General features: G+C 45.1%; 1 long non-coding RNA gene across 1 annotated transcript; it reads right to left on the minus strand.

Moving 5' to 3' along the window:
• Window positions 1-592: 592 nt before the first annotated feature.
• Window positions 593-26,992, minus strand: LOC134296429 (uncharacterized). The gene is made up of 3 exons (XR_010003167.1): window positions 25,780-26,992; window positions 24,811-24,903; window positions 593-840 (listed from the first exon to the last, which is right to left on the minus strand). It is a non-coding gene; the product is annotated as an uncharacterized LOC134296429 (long non-coding RNA).
• Between the last annotated feature and the right edge of the window lie 13 nt (window positions 26,993-27,005).

Here is a 27,005-nt window from a genome sequence, read left to right on the forward strand (position 1 = left end):
AATTCATCAGGGTGCTGGAGAAGATGATTGATGGAGTTTGAAGAAACCCACCCTGCACGCACCCTGACCCCCACGCCGACAAAAACAGGATCGCCCACTTTAAACCACTAATGTGATGTTGTCCTGTGAAAGCTGCAATCCAAAAAGCAAATTTTCCAAGCTTTGCCCAAGCCCAATAAGATCACATAATGTTTTCATTTCAAATGTTGGGAGCTCTGGCTTCTTAAGTGAAATATTCATCATCTGGTGAGAACAAATGTGGGAAATATGGTCATAAAGCAGAGGTGTCAAACTTATGACCCTCCAGGTGTTTTGGACTTCAACTCTCAGAATTCCTGACCACTGGACAAGCTCACTAGGGCTTCTAGGAGCTGAAGTCCCAAACACCTGGAGGGCCACAAGTTTGATACTTCTGCCATAAAGCATTGCCAGACCTCTTCTAACCCTCAGGGATTTGATGGCAGTATCTTCTAAGGGAGGTTAGGCAACTGCTCCCTTCTCCCCATTGCCCCAGTTTAGAGATTTCAGCTAGGACTACCTCTGGTGAACTTCCACTAAATCAGATCACCCAGACCAGAGAAGAAGCACTGAGTTGAAGGCAAACTACAGAGTTTTATTACAGTTTGGCCAAAAGGGATGCAAGTACCAGAAGCATACTCAAAATGTACAAGCATAAATTCACAGAAATATACAAGACATTTTATGCAGTTCTGATAGATATTCAGACTTCCTTTGCCTCTTTCTGATTGGCTGAAGAACCATACTGGCTAAGATCCACGCAAGGATTGGCCGGAGGTTTCCCTGATGTCACTAACAGGAGATGTCACTGTAAGGAGATCCCTACAGGAGAGAAGGAGAACTGTTGATTATTGGAGGGTTAAAAGGTTCAGTCCATTGCAAAAACATCCACATGGAGGGCACAAAACAAAAGGAAGTGCTGATGGGAGTATGCAGATGATTCCTTGATTGACGTTAAGTGTCCAGCTCCATTGAGACAAAGGTGCACGATCCAAAGGAGAAAAGGTGACAATCCCAAATAACCAAGGGCTTGGCCGCCTATTCAGAAGACTAATGTATTCATATTTGTTTTGCCTTCTATATATATAAAAGGGTAATGAAATTTTGACCTAGGACAAAACAACAAAACTACACATCCCAGAAACACTAAACTTGGCAGCACAACCCTTCATCCATGCCTCTATGTTCATACAACAAAAAGAAAAGAAAAATAAAGTTCTGAGAGGGATAGGAATAATTGTTTTTATCCAATTGCTGCCAGTTAGAAGGCTAAGCTCAGCCCACTTGGTCTCCTAGCAACCCACTCAGCCCAGGGGACAGGCAGAGTTAGGCCTCACTTAGGCCTCTTCCACACTGCCTATAAAATACAGATTATCTGATTTTAACTGGATTATATTGCAGTGTAGACTCAAGGCCCTTCCACACAGCTATATAACCCATTTATAATGGACTTAATGTAAGGTAAAACCTTTACCCTTTACCTTAACTACCACCAGTTCCTCAATACTTTATTTCCTATACCACCATACTTCGCCACAGCAACGCGTGGCCGGGCACAGCTAGTATTTTATGTGAGAATGATGAGCCTTAGTTAAACAGGAAAAACATCTTAAATTCATCTTGGTGACAAAAAGGATCATCTGTCTTGCATACATGCACAAAGGGTTTGATATTATCTGATTTGAGAGATCGCTAGAAGGACCTTCTGGTAATTACCCTGTTTCCCCGAAAATAAGACATCCCCGAAAAATAAGACCTAGTAGAAGTTTTGCTGAATTGCTAAATATAAGGCCTCCCCCGAGAGTAAGACCTAGCAAAGTTTTTGTTTGGAAGCAGGCCTGACAAACAGAACACCAGAGCATGCAGGATTGGTAAATGTACATACTAGTTGTACATGGAAATAATGGTAGTAACAAGAACTTCTTGATAGGATTCACAGTTTGTCTGGTTATGCTGGTTTGTAATGACAACTACTGTACAGTATATAATAAATGTTCATTTTTTTGTTCAACAATAAATGTGAATTCTTCTTCATGGAAAAGTAAGACATCCCTTGAAAATAAGGCCTAGCACATCTTTGGGAGCAAAAAATTAATATAAGACACTGTCTTATTTTTAGGGAAACACGGTATGTAGTGATCTCAGTTCCCAGGAGCTTATGCAAACGGGACAAAGGGACAGCAGATGCCTTCAGGATACATTTGATAGGTAAAGGTTTTCCCTTGATATTAAGTCTAGTCGTGTCCAACTCTGGAGGTTGGTGTTCATCTCCATTTCTAAGCCAAATTGCTGGCCTTGTCCGTAGACACCTCCAAAGTCACGTGACCAACATGACTGTATGGAGCGCAGTTACCTTCCCGGCGGAGCAGTACCTATTGGTCTATTCACATTTGCATGTTTTTGAACAGCTAGGCTGATACAAGTTTATAAATTTAGAAATTGGTAGAGGACACAAGTAATACAAGTTGCACAAAAAATATAATTTTTTTATATTTACCAAGGGTTTTGCTTTGATAGAGTTCACAGTGCAGTTGCTGCTGCGTCCTGCCAGAACCTCCAGCAGCTTTGACATTGTGGAACTTTTGTGGAGGAGGGTGTCTTGGCTCAACAACAACAATATTTGTAGTAAGCAACTGGCAGCTGCTGAGAAATGGAGAGTATTTTGTTCACTTCATTTATTCCCCACCACTACATGCTTTTGAATCCTTTTTCATGTGAGGTACTCTTTAATTGTGCTTTAACATTATAACTTACTGTGTTGTTGGAGACTTAAATGGTCGGAATCACAGGGTTGTGTGTTTTCCGGGCTGTATGGGAGCCCCGGTGGCGAAGTGCGTTAAAGCGCTGAGCTGCTGAACTTGCAGACCGAAAGGTCCCAGGTTCAAATCCTGGGAGCGGAGTGAGCGCCCGCTGTTGCTCCAGCTTCTGCCAACCTAGCAGTTCAAAAACATGCCAATGTGAGTAGATCAATAAGTATCGCTCCGGCGGGAAGGTAACACGCTCCATGGAGTCATGCCAGCCACATGACCTTGGAGGTGTCTACGGACAACGCCGGCTCTTTGGCTTAGAAATGGAGATGAGCACCAACCCCCGGAGTCAGACATGACTGGACTTAACGTCAGGGGAAACCTTTACCTTTACCTATGGCCATGTTCGAGAAGTATTATCTCCTGATGTTTTGCCCCCATCTATGGCAGGCATCCTCAGAGGTTGTGAGGTATATACCTGCCATAGATGTGTCCATACAGCTCGGAAAATACACAGAAAACCCATTATAACTTACTGTTGGTTTTAGCTAGCCCTGTTTCAAATCATCTTGCAAGCAATCTTACATCCAAAGACTCGGATATAAAACAAATACTGGAACAGAGAAATACTGTTCACTGCTTTCTCCAGCCTTCATCCCTGGAGAGGCATACTAGAAGCAGCAGCTACCTCCTCACCAAAACCATCTTGGGGCCTGCTTTCTTCCCTGCAACTCTTTTCCAGCAGATTTTACCCCCAGGGGTAGGGGTTAACTAATTAAAACCATCTAAGTTAGTTTTCGCTATTAACTTAATGCCAAAAATAAAGAGTTTCCCCCCCTCATTTGTTAGTCAAGAGACATTGGAGTTTTTTTATAACGGGATCAAGTAAGGTTGATCTGCCTTTTTGGTGCTCATAGGATACTGTGCAACATACAGCAATTTGTTTGTAATTGGACCCTGCTCAGTTCTATTAATACATTATATTTGTGTTTTTTAAAATCATAGGGTGATGTAGAGCTAAAATCAATTCAAATAATTTGAAACAATTTGAAAATGTTAATCTAAAGAATATTAAATCAATGAAAACTAGTTTTTTTCCATCTGAAGAAACAAGCATAGGATTGGATTACCCATTTTAGGATGTGATAGGACATATGCTTAGGTTAGATTAGGATAAAAATAATATTTTGTATTACATATCAATGTATATGTCGGTGGAGCCTCTGGTGGCACAGAGGGTTAAACCGCTGAGCTGCTGAACTTGCTGACCGAAAGGTCAGCGGTTCGAATCCAGTAGGTGGGATGAGCTCCTGCTGTTAGCCCCAGCTTCTGCCAACCTAGCAGTTTGAAAACATGCAAATGTGAGTAGATCAATAGGTACCGTTTCGGCGGGAAGGTAACGGCGCTCCATGCTGGACACATGACCTTGGAGGTGTCTTCAGCTTAGAAATGGAGATGAGCACCCCACAGAGTCGGACACGACAGTTTTAATGTCAAGGGGAAACATTTACCTATGTATGTCAGTATGACCTCCCACTACACAATCTGCATTAGAGAGGCATTAAGGCAAAAAGACCATGGGCCCATTCAAATTACACAGTTATAACAGTATGATCCCACTTTTAATTGCTGATCCTACTTTTAACTGCTAATCCAAAACTGGGACCCCAAAAAGTAGAGCTTGGCACGTTGGACGAACACTGACAAGTTCATATTAGGGAATCCCAGTATTGGCAATTTAGAGAAGGGCATTTAAGATTATCAGTCAGATAATTCCTCTAGTGTGGTGGTCCTCAACCTGGGGACCTCAGATGTGTTTGGCCTTCAACTCCCAGAAATCCTAACAGCTTGTAAACTGGCTGGGATTTCTGGGAGTTGTAGGCCAAAAGCATCTGAGGGCCCCAGGTTGAGAACCACTATTCTAGTGCTTCTCACCAATCTACATAGGATGGAACCATGACAGTTAAAGTGGAATCATAGGACCTCTTTACACGGGCTGAAAAATTGGCTGCCCACTGGCTCCCATCACACATTGGAAAAGTACTGCTGAGTCGGCTCCGTGGCAAAAGTGCAGAAGAAAACCCTGCCACTGCTGAAAAATATCTGGTGGCGCATGATGGGAGGCTTCCCTTCTTTCCATAGAGAAAGATGGGTTGAGCCGGCTCCCCCCCCCCCCCCCCCCGTGTGATGACGTAGGGGGAAACCAGTATGGTATGGGGCAACAGGTCCCCATGACACACCAAGTATCTGCAGCAATACTCAACGATTCCGATGCTGCATATGAAGAGGTCCATAGTGCTTTAATTGTGGGATCTGAAAGGGCCCTAAAGAAAATCATGGAAGTATCAGGAGGCAATGAAGAACCGCTACACAGCAGAGATGGGAACCAGAAGCCTAAGGGCTAGGTGTATAGCCCACTTGTCCTTCCCAAAAAACTATCTGTCCCCTTTCCTTGTACTCCTCGTTGAAGTTAAGCTTTTTATAAAAGATGGCGGTCAAACCATCTGGTCCCGGGGCTTTGTTGTTTTTAAGTTTTTCAATTGCATTATCTATTTCAAAAGTTATTACATCATTGTTCAGTAATTCTCTTTGTTTAGGGAGCTACATAAGAAGGAAGAGATTTCTAAAGAACAGATAACGACATATCTATGTAATTTGAAGTTAAGCTTTTTAAAAACATCTGCTACTCCAGTCAAAGGGAAGATTCCCCTTCCAAAGCACAATTGTTACAAAATGGGAATTTTACGGTAGAAAGGGGATGGTGTATCTCCCTTCAGGTACTCTCCACCATGGGCAGGGCTGAGTAAAATTCTCTTGGTTCCAATGGGAAGCTTTTTAACAACCTTAACAAAGCCCTTGAAGTCTGCTGTACATTTGTAAGTATGTGTGTATGTTGCGTGAAAGAATGGTTATTTTATAAAATTATTTTGGAGTACAGCCCACATAATCTTCCTGCAAATTTGAGGATAATCCCTATCATTAACTTTCCAAAGGTTTGTGAGGTCTATAGAAATCATTATCAATGTTTGTTGGATATGTGTAAAGGGGGGTTGGAGGTTATTGTATTTGGTTTTGGTCCTGTCCATCACTTATATGTGGTTCTCAGAAGATTACTCATGAAGAAATATATGTCCACTATATGTGCTTGTGCCTTCAAGTGATTGTAAACCCCATGCATGTCATAGGTTAACTTAGGCAAGAAATTTCATAGGGAGGTTTGCCATTGTCTTCCTATAATATAGTCTACCACCTGATATTATTGGATGTTCCAGGCACTAACCAGGCCTGATCCTACTTAGCTTCCAAGATAAAGCAAAATTGGGTATCTTCAGGGTATTTCGGTCTTTGTATGAGCACTGGTATTGTGGCATGCTTTAAAGTCATTTTTGACTTATGGCAACCCCAAGGCTTTTCTTGACAGAACAGATGGTTTGCCATTGCCTTCCTCTGAGGCTGAGAGAGTGTGATGTACTCAAGCCTATCCAGTGGATTTCTATGACCAAGTAGGAATTTAAACCCCAAATCACAAACCAATGCTCAAGCCACTACACAACGCTGATGTTAGATAGTCATATTATCTTGACTAAAATGTACAAAATGATGTAATTACCCACAGCAAACACTGGAAGGCGCTGCATCATTACAACAAAAACAAGGCACATTTTCAATCAACCTCCATTTACATTGCTTGCTTCTTTTTATGAAAGAAGTCTAGCTTCCAATAAGGAAAATTCTAAGTTAAGAAATCCCAACATTCAAAGGTTTCATGTCAGGATCCCTGACCAGTGTTTCTCAAAGTGGTAACCTTGGAACTGATGCCGATCTGTGAGACATCAAGTGTCAGACTTTAGAGAGTTTCTGGGAAAGAAGAAAGAAGCAATTGTAATCAATAGTCACAAATCTGGAATCATATTTGGGCCCTGGAATATGAACCAGGGACATGCACATTAAACAGCCTACTACAATATAACCACCTGCCATATGTTAGTGGTGGTATTAAGCAAGAGCCTTCGATTTCTCCCATCTTGTATGTTTTCCATATGTACCGTATATACTCAAGTATAAGCCGACCCGAATATAAGCCGAGGCACCTAATTTTACCACAAAAAACTGGGAAAACATTGACTCCAGAATAAGCCGAGCGCAGTAAATTTCAGAAATAAAAATAGATACCAATAAAATTACATTAATTGAGGCATCGGTAGGTTAAATGTTTTTGAATATTTACATAAAATTGTAATTTAAGATCACACTGTCCAACTCTGATTAAATCATTATTCTCATCTTCTTCAATGTAAATGTGCTTACCTGTCCTTTTAATAATAATAGAGTAAAATAATAAATGTAATAATAATATTAAAATATAGTAAAATAACAAATATAATAATAAAGAGAGTAAAATAATAAATATAATAATAATAAGATCAGAGTGAAATAATAAATGTATTAATAATTATAAAAATAGAGTAAAATAAATGTAATAGTAACAATAATAATAGAGTAAAATAATAAATGTAATAATACAAATTAATAAGAGTAAAATAACAAATGTAATAATAAATAGAGTAAAATAATAAATATAATAATAAGATCAGAGTGAAATAATAAATGTATTAATAATGATAAAAATAGAGTAAAATAAATGTAATGGTAACCATAATATTAGAGTAAAATAATAAATGCAATAATACAAATTAATAGAGTAAAATAACAATGTAATAGAGAAAAATAATAAATGTACCATATATACTTGAGTATAACCCGACCCGAATATAAGCCAATCAGGACCCTCACTCGAGTATAAGCCGGGGTGGGCTTTTTCAGTCCTAAAAAAGGTCTGAAAAACTAGGCTTATATTCAAGTATATACTGTCAGCTCACCACAGCCGCTCCTGAATGAACACACGAGACTCTCTGTGATATCACCAGAAACTTTACTGCAGGAAACATAAACATCCGAAAAGCCAAGAATGGGAGACTCCGGCCAACCATCCTTTATATACCCTCCCCCTCATTTGAAAAGTCTCTTCCCGCTCAGTAAAACCCCGCGCAAATTCCCCGCCAAGTCCAGCAGCCGTTTCTTCTCCGAGTCCTGAGACGCAGGTGTCTTATCAATGTCAGTGACCCTGAAACTCAGAGCCACATACAGGCTCTAGTAGCAGGGTTCTGACATGGCGTCCTCCTCCCCTTCGTCCTGGAAGGAAAAGATTAAACACAACTATTGTTCTCCGCTGTCCAGAGTTCCTTTATACTTTTTTAACAGGCTGCAATGGAATACCGGGTGTACCTTCCCTAGGTCCTTGGGTAGCTTCAGCTCATAGGTCACTTCGTTTATTCTTTTCGCTACCCTGAACGGGCCGCACCTCAAACGGTGTTCCACTTCCTTCCAGAAAGTGTCTCCAGCACGCTAGTGCTTTCAGAATCGCTAAGGCTTCTCTCTCCCAAATCGGCCAGTTTTTTTCTGTATCGCTAAACTTTTTCGACAGATAGCCACATGGCTTCAGGTTCCCCCCCTCGTCTTTCTGCAGCAGAACTGCCCCATATGCCCGGTCTGACGCATCGCAATGTAGTACAAAGGCCTTAGACATATCAGGGTGCTGTAGGACAGGCTCCTCGGTAAAACGCTTTTTTAGGGCTTCGAAAGCTTCCTGGCATTCTATTGTCCAGGTCAGTTTGGCCCCTGGGGCCTTCACTTTGGCTGTTTCTCCCCTGCCTTTAGTCTTTAACAAATCCGTTAATGGCAAAGTGAGGCGCGCAAAGTCCTTGATAAATGTTCTATAGAAGTTTGCGAACCCCAGGAAGGATTGCAGCTGCTTCCGTGTTCTGGGGGCTTCCCACCCCCTTACGTCTTCCACCTTCGCAGGGTCCATCGCCACTCCCTGGGAGGAAATCCTATACCCCAGAAAGTCTATCTGGTCTTTATTGAACTCGCACTTGGCAAGCTTCGCATACAGCTTCGCTTCCCTCAACTTTTGTAGGACTTCCCTGACTAGTTCTACGTGTTGCTCCTTGGTCCGAGACATTATCAATATGTCATCTAAAAAAATAAAGACTCCCTTGTACAATAATGGATGCAACACTTCGTTGATTAATTGCATGAACGCGGCCCCTCCCCCGCATAAACCGAATGGGAGCACACAATAATTGAATAATCCGAAGGCGCAGGAGAAGGCCGTCTTCCACCTGTCCTCTGGTTTGATCTGCAATTTATGGTAAGCCTCAATTAAATCCAATTTAGTGAATATCTGTCCCTCCGATAACTGGGCGATCAAGTCCTTCACTAAGGGTAGAGGGTATTTATTTACAGTACTGATTGCATTCAGGCCCCTGTAGTCAATGCAGAGCCTCAGCGTTTGGTCCTTTTTCCGCCTGTGATGAACCATGGGCCTTGTAGTCCTGCTCAGGACATTGTAATCCCTGATGAAGATGAAAACTTGGGTTTTTTACCTTCCCAGTCTGAACTGGATTCCTCTCAGCCAGATCCTTCCCAGGCAGATCTGGAAACCTTGCACCTGCAAGAAAGTTGTGCCCCAGAAGTATGTCAAACAACCCCAGAGCCTACTTCTCCCGTGTTCTTGCGCCGGGAGTTTTGTAAACAACAGAGAAGTTTGGATTCAGCTTCGCGCAGGAGTGCGAGGATAGCAGCTAAGAATGTTGCCAATTAACATTGGTTCTCGTGAGAATCTTTAAGGAGTTTAACATCTGGTCTCAGAGTTTAGCTTTCGTTTCTGATTCCCAGAGAACCGCTTTGGTGAGAAAGTTGGACTCTATATAGGTGTTTTGCCCGCGTAGCAACTGCGCGGAGTCAATTCGTCAGCCTACGGAGCGAGTTGTGTCTGGACAGCGCGCTCCGATTCAAGCCTCGCTTCAGCTCAAGCCTTGCCTTGTTATCCAGCCTTCGCCTTGCTTCCCAGCCTTGTTTACCTACGGACTTTGCCTTGTTTCCCAGGACTAATCCTTGCCTTGTTTCACGGATTTTACCAAGTTATTCCACGGACCTTGTTCTTGTTCTTAGTTACCTTGTTCCACGTTCAAGCCTTGTTTCAAGTATCAAGTTATTTCCTAGCCACGCTCAAGTTTTATGGACTAAAGGACCTTGTCATCTCCCCTCACTTTGCTTGGCAAAGTGAGTGTTTCGGTTATTGGATTACAACTTTGGACCTTAATATTTCTTATTGGACATTGCTTTTTTGGACTAATTCTGACCTTTCCTGAAGGGTCTAATTCTGGACTATTTTCTATACTTGTTTTTATTAACTTTATATATTCCTTCAATAAAGATATTAGTTAGATTCTGGCCTCTGTGTATGGTTATTGGTGCCTCTGCCGCCTGGGTCGTGACAGTTTGACTCCGCCCCCCATAAGCACCAACTAACCGAGGCCAGGATGTCTACCGGAGCCGCGCCGGCTGGACAGCCGCTCAGCTACACCATCAGCAAGGACGAAGTGGACCGCATCCGTGACAGACTCAACGCGCAGGATGGAGAAATAAAAGGGTTGAGGGAGCGCGGAGTTCGCCTCCCGGCCATGGCGTTGCCTACCAAGTTTTCTGGAGAAGCTGCTAAGGTTCATGTTTTCCGCCGCCAATGTCAAGCTTATCTAGAGGCCCGTGATGCCGAGTTTCCCCAAGAAGACATCAAGGTGGCGTGGGTCTACAGTCTTCTAGATGGACCAGCGGCTAGCTGGGCGACGGCCCTGTTTGATCAAGCCTCCCCCCACCTAAATTCAGCACAACGCTTCTTGGATCACCTTAAGGAGACCTGGGGAATCGAGGACAATTTGGAGGCAGCCGGTCACAAACTCCGGCGCCTCCTTCAAGGAGACAGACCCATGTCTCAGTACATAGCCGAGTTCCGCGTGCTGGCCCACAACACCGGCTGGAACGATGTAGCCCTCAGAGGACAATTTCGGGAGGGTCTCAACATTGAAATGCTGGAAGAAATCTCCAAGGTGGATCCTCCCCAGACCCTCGAGGCACTCATTGATCAATGTTTACGGGCTGAAGTCATGATTGCCAACAGGAAACAATGGGTTCGAGGCCAGGGCGGTAGAGCCGGGGCAAAACCCCCCGCTCCCGCCAGTGTCCAGCCACGTCCGGTGTGGAGACCCCCGCCGCCAACCCCATACCCCAGAGGAGGCGAGGAGGTGCCGATGCAGTTGGGCAATGTGCGTCCCAGACTAGATGCCGCCGAGAAGGCCCGTCGTCAACGCTTGAACCTCTGCTGGTACTGCGGGAACGGGGGCCATTTCGCCAGAGAGTGCCCAGCCAAAGGGAAGCCTGCCGCCCGTCTTGCGGCGGCGTCCTCCACGGAGTCGAAGGCGTCTGAGCCGACTGGCACACAGCCGGCGGGGGAAGCCAACGACCGGGTGTAGAGAGGCTCGCCAACCCGGTCAAAAAATCCATCCAAGAGCCGCCAACCGGGGTCCTGTTCCTTCTCGTGGTCACATTATGGTCAGCAAAAAGGGGACCCGTCATGATCCACGCCATGATAGACTCTGGAGCTACCAACAATTTCATCGATAGAGAGTATGCCGACTCTCTGGGATTACAATATCATGATTTCAAGAATGCCCGTGTGGTGCAAGCCATAGACGGCCGTCCCCTCAAGACGGGCCCCGTAAGCCAGTGGTCGGAACCCACCAGGATGTGGATAAGGGAACATATGGAAGAGATTTCCTTCTTTGTTACCGAGGTTCCCCATTTCCCTGTGATTTTGGGAATTCCATGGCTGACACTCCACGACCCTAACATCTCCTGGTCCAACAGAGAACTGCAGTTTGCTTCACCGTACTGCCAAAACCATTGCCTCGTAGCCAAGGTATGCCATGCCACAGACTCCGAGCCCATCATCACCTTGCCAAAGAAGTACTCCGAGTATTGGGATGTATTCAATGAGAAAGAAGCCGAAAAATTACCCCCACATAGACCTTATGACTGTGCCATTGACTTGGTGGAGGGGGCCCCGATCCCGCGAGGGCATCTCTACTCCCTGACTGAACCAGAGCAAGAAGCTCTCAGGGAATTCTTAGAGACAAACCTTCGCAAGGGGTTCATCAGACCCTCTCAATCCCCAGCCGCCTCCCCAGTGATGTTTGTGAAGAAGAAGTCAGGGGAATTACGCTTGGTGGTGGACTACAGAGCATTGAACAATATCACCAAGCGGAACAGCTATCCCCTGCCCTTAATCTCGGATCTACTGGACCGACTTCGAGGAGCCAAGGTCTACACCAAGCTGGATCTTCGGGGGGCTTATAATCTAGTTCGCATCAGAGAAGGGGACGAGTGGAAGACCGCCTTCCAGACTAAATTCGGATTATTCGAGTCCCGAGTTATGAATTTCGGTTTATGCGGAGCTCCCGCAACGTTCCAGCATTTTGTCAACGATATTTTTCAGGACTATCTAGACAGATTCTTGATAATCTACCTGGACGATTTTTTGGTGTTTTCCAGATCACAATCAGAACATGAGAACCACGTCAAAATGGTGTTGCAACGATTGCGGGATCATGGACTTTATGCCAAGCTAGAAAAATGCGCTTTTGATCTACAAGAGGTAGATTTCCTTGGCTACCGCATCTCGCCTCTAGGGCTTTCCATGGATCCAGCCAAAGTTTCAGCAGTATTGGAATGGCGGGCGCCAACTAACAAGAAAGAGGTGCAGCGTTTCTTGGGGTTCGCGAACTACTACCGCAAGTTCATTCCAGATTTTGCCCGCTGGTCCGACCCCATCACTAGCTGCATCCGTGGAAAGCAGCCTTTCCGCTGGACTGATCAAGCAGAGAAAGGGTTCCAGCAACTGAAGAAACTATTCACCTCCCAGCCAATTCTACAGCACCCAAATCCTGGAACCCCTTTTGTGGTGCAAGCGGACGCCTCTGATGTGGCAATTGGGGCTGTACTCTTACAACCGGGGGGAGATCACCTCCATCCCTGTGCCTTTTATTCTCGTCAACTAACCACACCAGAGAGGAATTACACCATTTGGGAAAAAGAACTACTGGCCATAAAGGCAGCCTTTGAAACTTGGAGACATTGGCTAGAAGGGGCCAAATTCCCCATTGAAGTCCACACTGATCATCGTAATCTAGAACATCTAAGAACTGCCCGCAAACTAAATCAGAGGCAGCAACGTTGGGCTTTATTCTTTGAACGTTTCAACTTCCAGATCCATTATGTGACCCCAGCTCAAACCAAGCAAGCAGACGCCCTGTCACGTAAACCGGAATACGCTGCAGGACGCAAGGAGACCTTTGAATCCCAACTGCTACAACCTGAGAACTTTGCCACGCTCACTGTGGGGAACACCAAATCCAGTCCCATTGGTTCAACTTCTCCTACTCCAGGACCCATCTGTGCTCAAGAAATCAGGGCTAGTCAGCAAGCAGATGCCTGGGCGCAGGACCAACTTCGCCAAGGTCTGCATTTTCCCTTTTCGCTTAAAGATGGGCTGCTCTGCTATAGAAATCATGTTTATATCCCACCCGGACCGGGCAGGGAAAAAACGCTTCGTCTGTGTCATGACTGCAAACCAGCAGGACACTTCGGACTATTTAAAACCATGCATTTGATCCTAAGAGATTTTTGGTGGCCCAAGATCCGCAAGGATGTGGAAAAATATGTCAACACCTGCCCAGTATGCCAGCGCTCCAAGATACGAAGGGAGAAGCCCTCAGGGCTTTTACACCCCCTTCCTACCCCATCTCGCCCATGGGAAATAATTTCCGCGGATTTCATCACTGACCTACCACCTTCCTGTGGATTCACCACGATCTTAGTGGTGGTGGACCTATTCACCAAGTTAGCCCATTTCATTCCCTGCGAAGGCCTCCCCACGGCCAAAGAAACTGCGGATCTATTTCTTCAGCATGTTTTCAGACTACATGGATTGCCCAAGAGTTTAGTCACAGACCGTGGATCTCAATTCACCTCTCGTTTTTGGAAGGCACTACAAAAACTACTGGGCATAGACTCTCGCTTATCTTCAGCTCATCATCCCCAAACAGATGGGCAAACGGAGCGCACCAATGCCACTTTGGAGCAGTATCTTCGCTGTTATGTAAACTACCAACAGGACAATTGGGCTTCTCTGTTACCACTGTCTGAGTTTGCCTACAATAATGGAGTTCAAGCTTCTACAAAAGAAACGCCGTTCTTTGCAAACTACGGTTTCCATCCACGTTTCTTTCCCCCTGTCATTGAAACTTCAGAAGTTCCCGCAGCAGAGGATTGGCTGCAGGAACTCACAGCGGTGCAACAACTTTTGCTCCAGCAACTGGACCAAGCCAAGGAGGACTATAAACGCCACGCTGACAAACACCGCCAGCCGGGCCCCGTAATCAAGGTAGGAGATCGGGTTTTTCTGTCCACTCGCTTCCTGCCCTCCCACCGCCCATGCCGGAAGTTAGATGCCCGCTTCATTGGCCCCTATCCAGTGGTGGCGCAATTAAACCCCGTGACTTTCAAACTCCAACTTCCGCGTTCAATGCGCATTCACCCAGTGTTTCACCGTTCCCTGCTCCTTCCGGCGGATGGTGTGCGTCCTGATACAGACCAACCGGCCCCCCCTCCTGTTTTGATGAATGGGGAGGAGGAGTTCGAGGTTGAGGACATTTTGGATTCTCGCTTTCATCGCCGCCGCCTACAATATCTCATTGACTGGGTGGGTTTTGGGCCTGAGGAACGCTCTTGGGAAGACGCCTCCACAGTCCATGCTCCTGATCTAACCCGTCGCTTCCATCTGACCTATCCCACCAAACCGCGACCTCGCGCCTCGGGGAGAGGACCCCAGTTTGGGAGGGGCCCTGAGGAGGGGGATAGTGTGATGAACCATGGGCCTTGTAGTCCTGCTCAGGACATTGTAATCCCTGATGAAGATGAAAACTTGGGTTTTTTACCTTCCCAGTCTGAACTGGATTCCTCTCAGCCAGATCCTTCCCAGGCAGATCTGGAAACCTTGCACCTGCAAGAAAGTTGTGCCCCAGAAGTATGTCAAACAACCCCAGAGCCTACTTCTCCCGTGTTCTTGCGCCGGGAGTTTTGTAAACAACAGAGAAGTTTGGATTCAGCTTCGCGCAGGAGTGCGAGGATAGCAGCTAAGAATGTTGCCAATTAACATTGGTTCTCGTGAGAATCTTTAAGGAGTTTAACATCTGGTCTCAGAGTTTAGCTTTCGTTTCTGATTCCCAGAGAACCGCTTTGGTGAGAAAGTTGGACTCTATATAGGTGTTTTGCCCGCGTAGCAACTGCGCGGAGTCAATTCGTCAGCCTACGGAGCGAGTTGTGTCTGGACAGCGCGCTCCGATTCAAGCCTCGCTTCAGCTCAAGCCTTGCCTTGTTATCCAGCCTTCGCCTTGCTTCCCAGCCTTGTTTACCTACGGACTTTGCCTTGTTTCCCAGGACTAATCCTTGCCTTGTTTCACGGATTTTACCAAGTTATTCCACGGACCTTGTTCTTGTTCTTAGTTACCTTGTTCCACGTTCAAGCCTTGTTTCAAGTATCAAGTTATTTCCTAGCCACGCTCAAGTTTTATGGACTAAAGGACCTTGTCATCTCCCCTCACTTTGCTTGGCAAAGTGAGTGTTTCGGTTATTGGATTACAACTTTGGACCTTAATATTTCTTATTGGACATTGCTTTTTTGGACTAATTCTGACCTTTCCTGAAGGGTCTAATTCTGGACTATTTTCTATACTTGTTTTTATTAACTTTATATATTCCTTCAATAAAGATATTAGTTAGATTCTGGCCTCTGTGTATGGTTATTGGTGCCTCTGCCGCCTGGGTCGTGACAGCCTAAACAACACAGGTGCCCCTAAAGGGGAGTTCGAAGGTTCTATGAAACCTCTCGCTAGGTTTTTATCAATGTACTTTCTCAGTTCCTCCTTTTCCCTAGCCGACATCGGGTATATCTTTGCCTTGGGAAGCTCTGCTCCTGGGACTAGCTCTATTTTCACTTCAACTCTCCGCTTCGGTGGGAAATTGTCTGCTTCCTTCTCGTCAAACACGTCCACAAAATCCCGATACTCTGGGGGTAATTTATCTGCCAGTTCTGCTATTCTGATAGAGTCTTCCTCCCCCCTTTTCCCCGGCTCCCTCTCAACTTCCTGGCTCCCTTCTTCCAAACTCATCCCGAAAACCATGCTCTTATCCTCCCAGTTGATTTGCGGGTTGGCCTGCCCCAGCCACGGCATGCCTAGTATAACATTATAGCTGGCTATTTGTGATATCACAAATGACACCTTTCCTTCCCAACTCCCTATCTTACACTTTACATCTTCGGCACTGTACCTAGCTAACGATCCTGATGCTGTGGATCCGTCCAACTGCGAAAATGCTATTGGGGATTCTAGGTTCGTCCTTTCGCATCTTAATCCCTCGGCTAATTCAGGGGAAATGATGTTCCTGGAACATCCACAATCCACAAACGCTTTGCAGGTTGCTTGTTTGCTGCCATTTTCAAGCTGAATGGGGACCACTATCATAGCTTTGTCCTGACTTACCAACCCCCCCGAATGGTGCCTCATCGGTGTTTCTTCCTCGGCGCGTTTTCCTGCCACGGCTCTTGGTTTGGGCTGGCCTCCGCTTTCCCCTTTTCTCTGCCAGCACTCGGCAGCTCTGTGGCCCAACCGGCCGCACACAAAGCAGCCACTCCTGCTGGCGCTCACGTTCCCTGTCGGCTCCGCTCTCCTCCCGGCTGGGGCTGATCCCTCCTTCCGGCTCCCCTCTTTCATCTGCGGCCGTTTCTGTAGCGCTCCTCGGTGCCTCCTCGCCTGGGCCAGCGATGTCTCGACGCGCCCCGCCAGCTGAATCCATCCGCGCAGTGTGTCAGGCTCATCACGATGCACCGCCCAGGAGAGGATCTCCCGCCTGAGCCCCTCTTTGAAGAGTTCCATCTTTGTCACTGCAGACCATTCCGGCACCTTTTCGGCGAGGCATTGGAATTCCTCCGCATACTCAGATACCGACCTCTGCCCCTGGGAGACGGTCTTCAAATTCTCCCTCGCCCGGATCTGCTCCAATGGATCTCGGAAACGGGTCTCCAGGGCCCCCATAAAGCGTCGGACTGACCCCAGACATGGGTCGCGCCGCGCGTGCAGCTGAACGTACCAGCTAGCCGCTCCCCTCTTCAACACTGCGCCAATGGCCCGTATCCGGCTGGATTCCGTTCTAAAAGTGTGAGCATTGTCCTCCATATAGCCCCTCACCGTGGTAAGGAAAAAATCCAGTTCAGAGGACTCTCCCCCAAACTCGATCCTTAGTTCCTCTCGTCTCGGTAGGGGTCCCTGTGGTGGCAATCCCCAATTCTCCGCCCGTCGCAAGCCCCCTTGCGGACCAGTGGGCCCCGCTGCCGTTTCTCTTGGCCCTGTGCCACGCCCGGCATTCGCCAGGGGCACTAGGGTCTCAGCTGGGAGTGTAGCCGGGATTCTCGGAGGCTTTTCCCCTTCGTCGTCACTCTCCTCCACCCGCGTCAGGCTTGTTTGGGTCTTGGGCCGGGCGCCGGGCTCCTTTCGCATTTCCCTTCCCTTCGGTGCTGGGAGGTCTGCAAAGCCCTGGCTGCTTCCCACGCTCACGTCCCACATTGAGCCAGCCCGAAGTTCCCTTCCTCTCTCTGGCTCCGCCAAAAACGCCAGGCGCTCCATCGCCCTCGACATTACTGCCAGGGTGGTCTCCATCGCCGACATCCTCTCCTCCAGAAACACCATCCTTTGTGGGCCTGGGGAAGGTGAACCTTCCTCTCCTCCGGTGCTGTCTCCCTGCACCACTCCACGCCTCTGGGTTACCCCATTTGGCTGGGCATAAGCGGTGGATGACGCCAGGGCCGCCAGCTGGTGGAACTCAGCGTCCGGCTCGGGAGTGGCCCTTCCCGACCTTCCTCCTCCTGCGCCCAAGAGTTCTTCATCCTCCACTTGCATGTTACACCTCACCGCTACGGCGGGATGGTGTCTATATTCTTGGCTTAGTGTCAGCTCACCACAGCCGCTCCTGAATGAACACACGAGACTCTCTGTGATATCACCAGAAACTTTACTGCAGGAAACATAAACATCCGAAAAGCCAAGAATGGGAGACTCCGGCCAACCATCCTTTATATACCCTCCCCCTCATTTGAAAAGTCTCTTCCCGCTCAGTAAAACCCCGCGCAAATTCCCCGCCAAGTCCAGCAGCCGTTTCTTCTCCGAGTCCTGAGACGCAGGTGTCTTATCAATGTCAGTGACCCTGAAACTCAGAGCCACATACAGGCTCTAGTAGCAGGGTTCTGACAATATACAGTAAGTTTAGGGGTTTCAAAATTGGCATTTTAAAGGATTTCAAGTCTAAAATAGTTGCATTTTTGGACTGCAATTCACAATCATGAACAGCCAGAATGGGTTCAAGAAAAGCCTGTTTTTTTTTTAACCCATTCAAGAGGGACATGGGAGAAGCCTCCCAGCAGAATGGTAACACATCCAGGCGTCCCCTGGGCAACGGATAGTTCTCTCACACCAGAAGCAACTTGTAGTATGTTCTCAAGTCACTTCTGACACAGTTTACAAAAAAACGATTCAGAACATTATCAATACAAGAGACTTCATTTTTACTCCCCACCCTTTATATGTGTTAATGTGACTTATTTGCATCTTTTAGACTGCGCTTTCATCCATTTAACATACATTTTCTTTCCTGTGACTATGCCTTTAACTCTAAGGACTTTATCACATGAAGGTGGCGAACCAGCAAAGAAGCAGGACCTATGGTAAAGGTTCCTATTTCACATTGTCGTGTGCCACCTCTCTGTGACAAACCTGTCCACTTCTATTAATGGGCAAAACTTGTTAATAACTTGATTGTATCAAGATGTTGCAGCTTCCTGGTGTTGGCCCAGAAGTAATGTCAGGAGATGGAATTGTCCTATTCTCCCACTTTTCCCACTCCTTTCCCTGTAAGTGAGCAAATTAAATTTATTATTATTTATATCCTAAACTTTGTTGCAATTACAAATTTGTTATTTTAGTAAAATAATAAAAAAGAGTTTATTTTAACTTTTGGAGCAGTAGGACAATGGAATTTGGCTGCTGTAGTACAGATCTGCAAAGCGTCGCAGTAGCGTAATGCTCAGAAAGTTACAATAACGAGTGTCAACATATTAGTAAGTTGCTGCTATCTTTGATTGCGGGAATGACATGGGATAGTAACTTTGGGCAATAAAGTCCTAAATGCTAATTGGTCTGTGCCTAAGGAAATACAGTAGAGTCTCACTTATCCAAGCCTCGCTTATCCAAGGTTCTAGATTATCCAAGTCATTTTTATAGTCAATGTTTTCAATATATTGTGATATTTTGGTGCTAAATTTGTAAATGCAGTAATTACAACATAACATTACTGCGTATTGAACTACTTTTTCTGTCAAATTTGTTGTATAACATGATGTTTTGGTGCTTAATTTGCAAAATCATAACCTAATTTGATGTTTAATAAGCTTTTCCTTAATCCCTCTTTATTATCCAAGATATTCACTTATCCAAGCTTCTGCCGGTCTGTTTAGATTGGATAAGTGAGACTCTACTGTACTATGAACTTTCTTTGAAATTTCAGGACTTGAAGGTTATATTTTATTATTAATAAATATATTTATTTATTTATATTATATTTATTGCACAATTTTGCACTTTCGTGATATTACTCAAGCTGTTCAGAGTAAGGGGGGAAAGCTATTGATTGTGAACTGAACTCCAGTGGAAGGAGAATAAGCCTTCTTAATCTGATAAAAAAACTTGATTCCACTCCAGCATTATGTTTCAGCATTTAGAACACTAGTCCTTAATTTCTCAGGTTACTGGCTGGACCCAGGATCTCTGTTACTTTGCAGTAGTCTCCTGGAAACCTCAACTTAAAAAAAAAACAAAACAAAAAAAACAGTAGTGACCCAATGTAGTCCAGGGATGTTTTGTCATTAATTATGATAATAATTTAATGTTTTGTCCAAAATTAAAAGTTTTAATTTTGTGTCTATGAGCATTCAGTAGGTAAAGGTAAAGTTTTTCCCCTGGTGTTAAGTCCAGTCGTGACCGACTCTGGGGGTTGGTGCTCATCTCCATTTCTAAACCGAAGAGCCGGCATTGTCCATAGACACCTCCAAGGTCATGTGGCCAGCATGACTGCATGGAGCGCCGTTACCTTCTCATCGGAGCAGTGCCTATTTATCTACTCACATTTGCATGTTTTCGAACTGCTAGGTTGGCAGGAGCTGGGGCTAACAGCGGGTGCTCATTCCGCTCCCGGGATTTGAACCTAGGACCTTTCGGTCTGCAAGTTCAGCAGCTCAGCGCTTTAACACACTGCACCACCACCAGGAGTAAAGTGACTGACCTATTAATACTGAAGCTGGCCATTTTAATCTGAATTGATTGGATAGTCTTTGGAAAGCCATTTCTAGCCGGAGTCCCACATTCTTGTTCATAACAGGCAGTGTTGCAAGATGCAGTGACACAACAGTTTGTGAAAAGGATTACAGCAAGAAAGCAGCTTTAGTGCTGCAGACCACAGACTGAACATTTCTGGAATGAGGATGTCCACTTTCTCCCCCACTCTTAATAGCTTGTTCTCAGCAAAAGGAAGGAGTGAATTACTTCTAATACTAGACCCTTATGTTCCGTTACTGTAATGGCTAAACAAGTACACATTTATTCTGTAAAACTGACCCAGATATCTGTGCAAAACGAAGCCTAGGACAGGATGCTCAAAATAAAATCTACCGTAGTGTATGGTGCTAAGTGCAGGTAAGAGCAATACTATGCCTGCTTCAACTTTTTTTTGTCTAGGTTGGATGTAATGCAGCTGCATTAATTTATATTCTGATGCAATCTTCTCCAACTCAACACTTTTCAGAAATGTTAAATTTCCATCATCCAGGATAGCAAAGTTGGGAAAAATCATAGCTGTAGCCCAACACATTTTAAAGGCTTCAGATTAGTGAAGTCTTCTCTTGGAGTTTCTTCTTTCATATCTGCAAAGCAATCACTTTGGAAGAGGTTTATGGTTGTGGCATGCTCTGACACAGTGGGAAAGGGAATTGAAATCAATGGTTTTGAAAGGCTTTCAACCACAAGAGAAACAGCAGCTCAGATGTTGAAAACTATTTTATAAACCATGAAATCTTGCTCTTCCTTCTCTCGTTCCTCCTCCTCCTCTTCCTGCTGTTGCCTGAAAGCCCAGACCCTAAAAGTCAGATTCCCAAAAATGGGGCTAGGAGTGATGATCTCCCAATACCCATTGCTTAACATCAGTAACAAGAAACCCTCCGCTGGGAAGCCTCACTTCTCTCCTTTTCACTAACTCACAATAGCCCCAGGTCACTAGTAAGGCACAGGCAAATAATCAGACTGAGCACAATAGATTGGAAGATAAATCAGCTGATAGAGACATAATAAATATCATCCAAGGTGATTTGAAAGCTCATCATCAGTGCCCAGCTCCCCATTGTCCCATCAAGAGGAACCAGGAAATCACATCACCCAAGCAAGGTCTATTCCACTCAATCAACAACTATTGTCACCATTTTCCTAGACCAAGACCCAATTCCCCACCCAGGAAGCCACTGTCTGCAGAAAAGGGGTGGATACCAATACAGCAACAATTTCAGGTTTTCTCCAGTATGCTTTTATTAAAATTCCTGCCATAGACTGTCATGGTTTGCAAAGGCACTGTGATGTATGTGTGTTAACTGGAAAATGAAGTGCATGAAGCCTCAGCCTGCAAAATACCTGGGGACTGATTTTGATACTGTTTCTGTTCTGCTGCTGCAGGACCAGTTTGGACAAGTTTTTCAGTGCTGGCTCTTTTTCCTATAATAACTCTTTGAGGAGTGGATTTCCCTTCTTCACTTTCTCATCTCAGCACCATTCTTAATTGTGAGTCGTTTGTAAGTCGGGCATGAACTACCTGTATAACTTAATTCAGGTTTTCTTATGAATAAGCAATAATGAAGAACACAGAAAAGACAAAATGGACTGGTATTTGTCTAATTGTTACTGAATGCTCGGGCCCCTGGTGGTGGCGCAGTGTGTTAAAGCGCTGAACTGCTGAACTTGCAGACCGAAAGGTCCTAGGTTCAAATCCCGGGAGCGGAATGAGCACCCGCTGTTAGCCCCAGCTCCTGCCAACCTAGCAGTTCGAAAATATGCAAATGTGAGCAGATAAATAGGTACTGCTCCGGTGGGAAGGTAACAGCGCTCCATGCAGTCATGCCACATGACCTTGGAGGTGTCTACTGACAATGCCGGCTCTTCGGCTTAGAAATGGAGATGAGCACCAACCCCCAGAATTAGTCACGACTGGACTTAACATCAGGGGAAAACCTTTACCTTTTACCTACTTTACTCCTATACGAGTTCATCATTTATTTACTGTATTTGCACACTATCTTTTCCTGCAGCCAAATAAAATAATTCAAATCTAAAGATAAATTTCAGAACTAATAATAATATTAATAATATAATTAAATTCTTAAATAAGGGACTCGAGGTGGCTTACATGGCGACCAAGCCAAGAAAACCAAGTAACAGATATAAAAATTAAAAACACAACAACAGAATAATTAAAACAATTAAGTGACAGAATAAAAAGTCATAAAATACATCAACAAGCATCAAAACAGAACAATTGGACTATTAACATTTGCAAGGGAGGGGCAGAGCATGTGCAAAACAGGACAATAGTCAGGAGTGGGAGTAAAGTGCTGAAAATCAGGACAGTAAACAATTCGGACTGGGCAGTGATAAATTACGACCTATTGTTCAAAAGCACATTGAAACATCCATGTCTTTAGGTCTTTGCGAAAGGTGGACAGGGTAGGTGCCAGTCTGATCTCCCTGGGGAGAGAGTTTCAGAGCTGGGGGGCCACCACCGAGAAGGCCCTCTTCCTTATCCCCACCAACCATGTTTGTGATGGAGGTGGGAGTGAGAGAAGGGCCTCCTGGCAGATCTGAGCATGTGCTGGTTTGTAGGGAGAGATACAATTGCGAAGATAAGCAGGACCCGAACTATTAAAGGCTTTGTAGGTCATAAACTGCACTTTGAATTGGGACTGGAAGAAAATTGGCAGCCAGTGGAGTTGCTTCAGGAGAGGCATTGTGTGCTCCCTGTAGCTAGCTCCTGTTAGCAACCTGGCCGCTGACCTTTGCACCAGTAGCAGTTTTTGGGCCATCTTCAAAGGCAGCCCCATATAGGTAGAAAGTCTAGCTAAAGAATAGTAAAGTGGGACAATCTCTGTGTGTCTTGGAACAATTTCTCCCTGTAGAGGTGTTCCATGTGTTGTCGAAGGCTTTCATGCCCGGAATCACAGGATTGTTTTCCAGGCTGTATGGCCATGTTCCAGAAGTATTCTCTCCTGATAAAACGCCCACATCTATGGCAGGCATCCTCAGAGGTTGTGGGGTATATGGGAAAAACTAAGAAAGAAAGGTTTATATATCTGTGGAAGGTCATGCTGCTCAGTCGTTTAGTCGTCTCCGACTCTTCGTGACCTCATGGACCAGTCCACGCCAGAGCTCCCTGTCGGCCGTCACTGCCCCCAGTTCCTTCAAGGTCAACCCAGTCACTTCAAGGATACCGTCCATCCATCTTGCCCTTGGTCGGCCTCTCTTCCTTTTTCCTTCCATTTTCCCCAGCATCGTGATCTTTTCCAAGCTTTCCTGTCTTCTCATGATGTGGCCAAAACACTTCAACTTTGCCCCTAATATCCTTCCCACCAGTGAGCAGCCGGGCATTATTTCCTGGAGGATGGACTGGTAGGATCTTCTTGCGGTCCAAGGCACTCTCAAGATTTTCCTCCAGCACCAGAGTTCAAAAGCGTCTATCTTCCTTCGCTCAGCCTTCCTTATGGTCCAGCTCTCGCATCCATAGGTTACTATGGGGAATACCATTGCTTTGACTATGTGGACCTTTGTTGCCAGTGTGATGTGTCTGCTCTTCACTATTTTGTCAAGGTTGGCCATTGCTCTCCTCCCAAGAAGTAAACGTCTTCTGATTTCCTGGCTGCAGTCTGCATCTGCAGTGATCTACGCGCCTAGAAATATAGAGTCTGTCACTGCCTCCACGTTTTATCCCTCTATTTGCCAGTTGTCAATTGGTCTGGTTGCCATGATCTTGGTTTTCTTGACGTTTAACTGCAACCCAGCTTTTGCACTTTCTTCTTTCACCCTGGTGATAAGACTCCTCAGCTCTTCCTCACTTTCGGCCATCAGAGTGGTATCATCTGCATACCTAAGGTTGTTAATGTTTCTTCCAGCAATTTTAACTCAGGTCTTGGATTCCTCAAGCCCCGCATGTCGCATGATGTGTTCTGCATACAAGTTGAATAAGTAGGGTGAGAGTATACAGCCCTGCCGCACTCCTTTCTTGAACCAGTCTGTTGTTCCGTGATCTGTTCTTACTGTGGCTACTTGGTCTTTATACAGATTTCTCAGGAGACAGACAAGGTGACTTGGTAGGTCCAGGATGGGAGAAATAACTCATGTCAGTTGGCTGTGATTCCGGCCATGAAAGCCTTCGACAACACATCAGCAACACTATTTATTAATGTATTTTATTCATGTATTTTAATCCCTGAACAGACTCAGAAGTGGAGTTGGCAGATCAAAAGACAACCTGGCAAAATGGCACTACCTAGAGGAATCCTCCACCTTGTACAACAGTGGAGAATAAACAACTCAGCATCTTTATGCTTGCCCACAATGCCCTGCCTCATGCACAGAAGAAAAACTGTTTAAAGCTACAGACAATGTGATTGTTGTTGCCCGTTTTTGGTCACAAATTATTTAGCTGCTTGTGTTCCCTCTATTTTGCCAGTTTTATACTTATTCAGATTACTGCAATGCATCCTATGAAAATTGTTCGGAAGCTATAAATAGTCCAATGTGCTTCAGCTATGTTGTTAACTGGGGCGTCACACAGGGAGCATACAATCCCCCTGTTGCGGCAGCTCCACTGGCTGCCTATTAGCTACCGAGAACAATTCAAAGTGCTGGCTTTAGCCTATAAAGCCTTGAAGAGCTCTGGTCCAAATTACCTGTCCAAACATATCTCCCTCTATGAACCAGTTCGTAGATTAAGATCTTCCGAGGAGGTCCTGCTCTCGATCCCTCCGGCCTCACAGGTGCAGCTAGTGGGGACAAGGAACAGAGGCTTCTCAGTGATGGCCCCACGGCTGTGGAAGTCCCTCCCGATTGAGATCAAGTCGCCCCCCTCCCTCCCAACCTTTAGGAGACAGCTAAAAACCAGGCATTCGGCCCATCATAGGAATATTTAAAGTGAAAGTGAAAGTTTAAAGTGCAATGACCCAGGACTGTTTACTGATGATGGCTAAGTCTTTGTATGATATACCCTGTTTCCCCTAAAATAAGACATCCCCAGAAAATAAGACCTAGTAGAGGTTTTGCTGAATTGCTAAATATAAGGCCTCCCCTGAAAGTAAGACCAAGCTAAGTTTTTGTTTAGAAGCATGCTCGCTGAACCGAATACCAGAGCATGCAGGATCAGTAAATGTACATACCAGAGTGTTGTACATGGAAATAATGGTAGTAACAATAAATTCTTGATAGGATTCACAGTTTGTCTGGTTATGCTGTTTTGTGATGACAACTACTGTACAGTATATAATAAATGTTCATTTTTTTTTTGGTTCAACAATAAATGTGAATTCTTCTTCATGGAAAAATAAGACATCCCCTGAAAATAAGACCTAGAGCATCTTTGGGAGCAAAAATTAATATAAGACACTGTCTTATTTTCGGAGAAACACAGTATGTTATTTTATGTGATGTGTTTAATAATGTTTAATGTTTTATCGGAGGAGGGTCAATTTTGATGTTTCATCCTATTTTTATCGAGGGCACTGAATTGTTGCCAAAACTGAGTCCCCTTTGGGGTTGAGAAGGGTGGCATACAAATATAGAAAATAAATAAATAAAGCAATGCTTTTGACACAAAACAAACAAACAAATGTATTTTAATTAATTTTTAAATTAATTTAACTTACTACAAATTCCTTGTTGTAGACAATGTCCTGGAAATCTCTCAGCAGTCCACAGTAACTAGCTTCTATATCTGGCATTTGAACAATAGCATTGTTGTTGTAGCATGAGAACTAGAGAAAATATTTAAATGCCAAAATGTAACTACTAGTTTCTTCCTTCCTTTCTCCTTTCTTTTAATTTTTTTCGACTGTGTTCCTAATTAAATCGGTCATTTTGTGTATCTTCTCATCATGTATGCTCACTATAATTCACATGTTTCCCTTCCATTTTCCTTTCTGTGCTTGTCGAATCCCGTTTTGGCTTTTTAAATTTTATTTTCATGATGGCTTTCCTTTCTTTTCAGCCCCGCTCCCCTCTATTCCCCCTCCTCACCCCCATTCTTTGCCTCTCTTGATCTTTCTCCCAGTTTCCATCTGTGTTCCTCCTTGCTGCCTTTAGCTCTCCCTTGTCTCCTTGGTTTCCTTTCAGTCACCTTTGCTGGAATGTTAGCAGGAACATCCCCCCCCCCCCCCACCGCTAACCCCTCTTTCGAAACAATGGAACCAAATAAATTCAAAAATTTAAAAGCCAAGTGAACAACTGGCTACATTTTGAGAATTTACCGGGCAAGTGAATAGTGACTTTCCCTCTAGCCACCCTCCATGCCCTGTGAGTGATGGATTACACTGCAGTAAAGGCTGGGAGCACTGCAGAAAGAAAAGGCTGGGGCGGGGACAGGAGGAGGAGAAGAAAGGCTGACAACATCAGAGTGGGAAGGAGAGAGGGAAAGACAGAAACAGATGAAGACTGTATGCCGTCTTCTGTGTGTGTGTCTGCAGGCACCACCACTCTGTCTCTAGCTGGGATTTGAGAGGGGAAAGGAACCCAAAAGGCAGAGTTTTTAAACTTGTTCTTCTGCAATCATGTCAGGAGAATGTGCAGCAATAGAGGGGAAAAAGCAGCAGAGAAGCCAGACAAAAGGAACATGAGCGGGTGTTGAGGGTAGGGTGGAAACAAAATGGTAACTCTTGTTGCACCAGCCAACACTTCGGCTGAGCAGCCGCACATTGGGAAATCATGTAAAAATGTGCAAAAGGTTAAAAGATGGTCACTGTCAATCATCTTGGGATCATTAGGCAATACAGAAAGGGGGGAAAGGGCAACCTTCAGGTCAGAACTAGCAGAGCTGGTTGAGTGACGAGAGAGTGTGGCGCAAAGAGCAAAAGGAACTGTCCAGGAAGACAGTTGG

This window comes from Anolis carolinensis, chromosome 2, assembly GCF_035594765.1.
Source record: "Anolis carolinensis isolate JA03-04 chromosome 2, rAnoCar3.1.pri, whole genome shotgun sequence".
Lineage (NCBI taxonomy): Eukaryota > Metazoa > Chordata > Lepidosauria > Squamata > Dactyloidae > Anolis > Anolis carolinensis.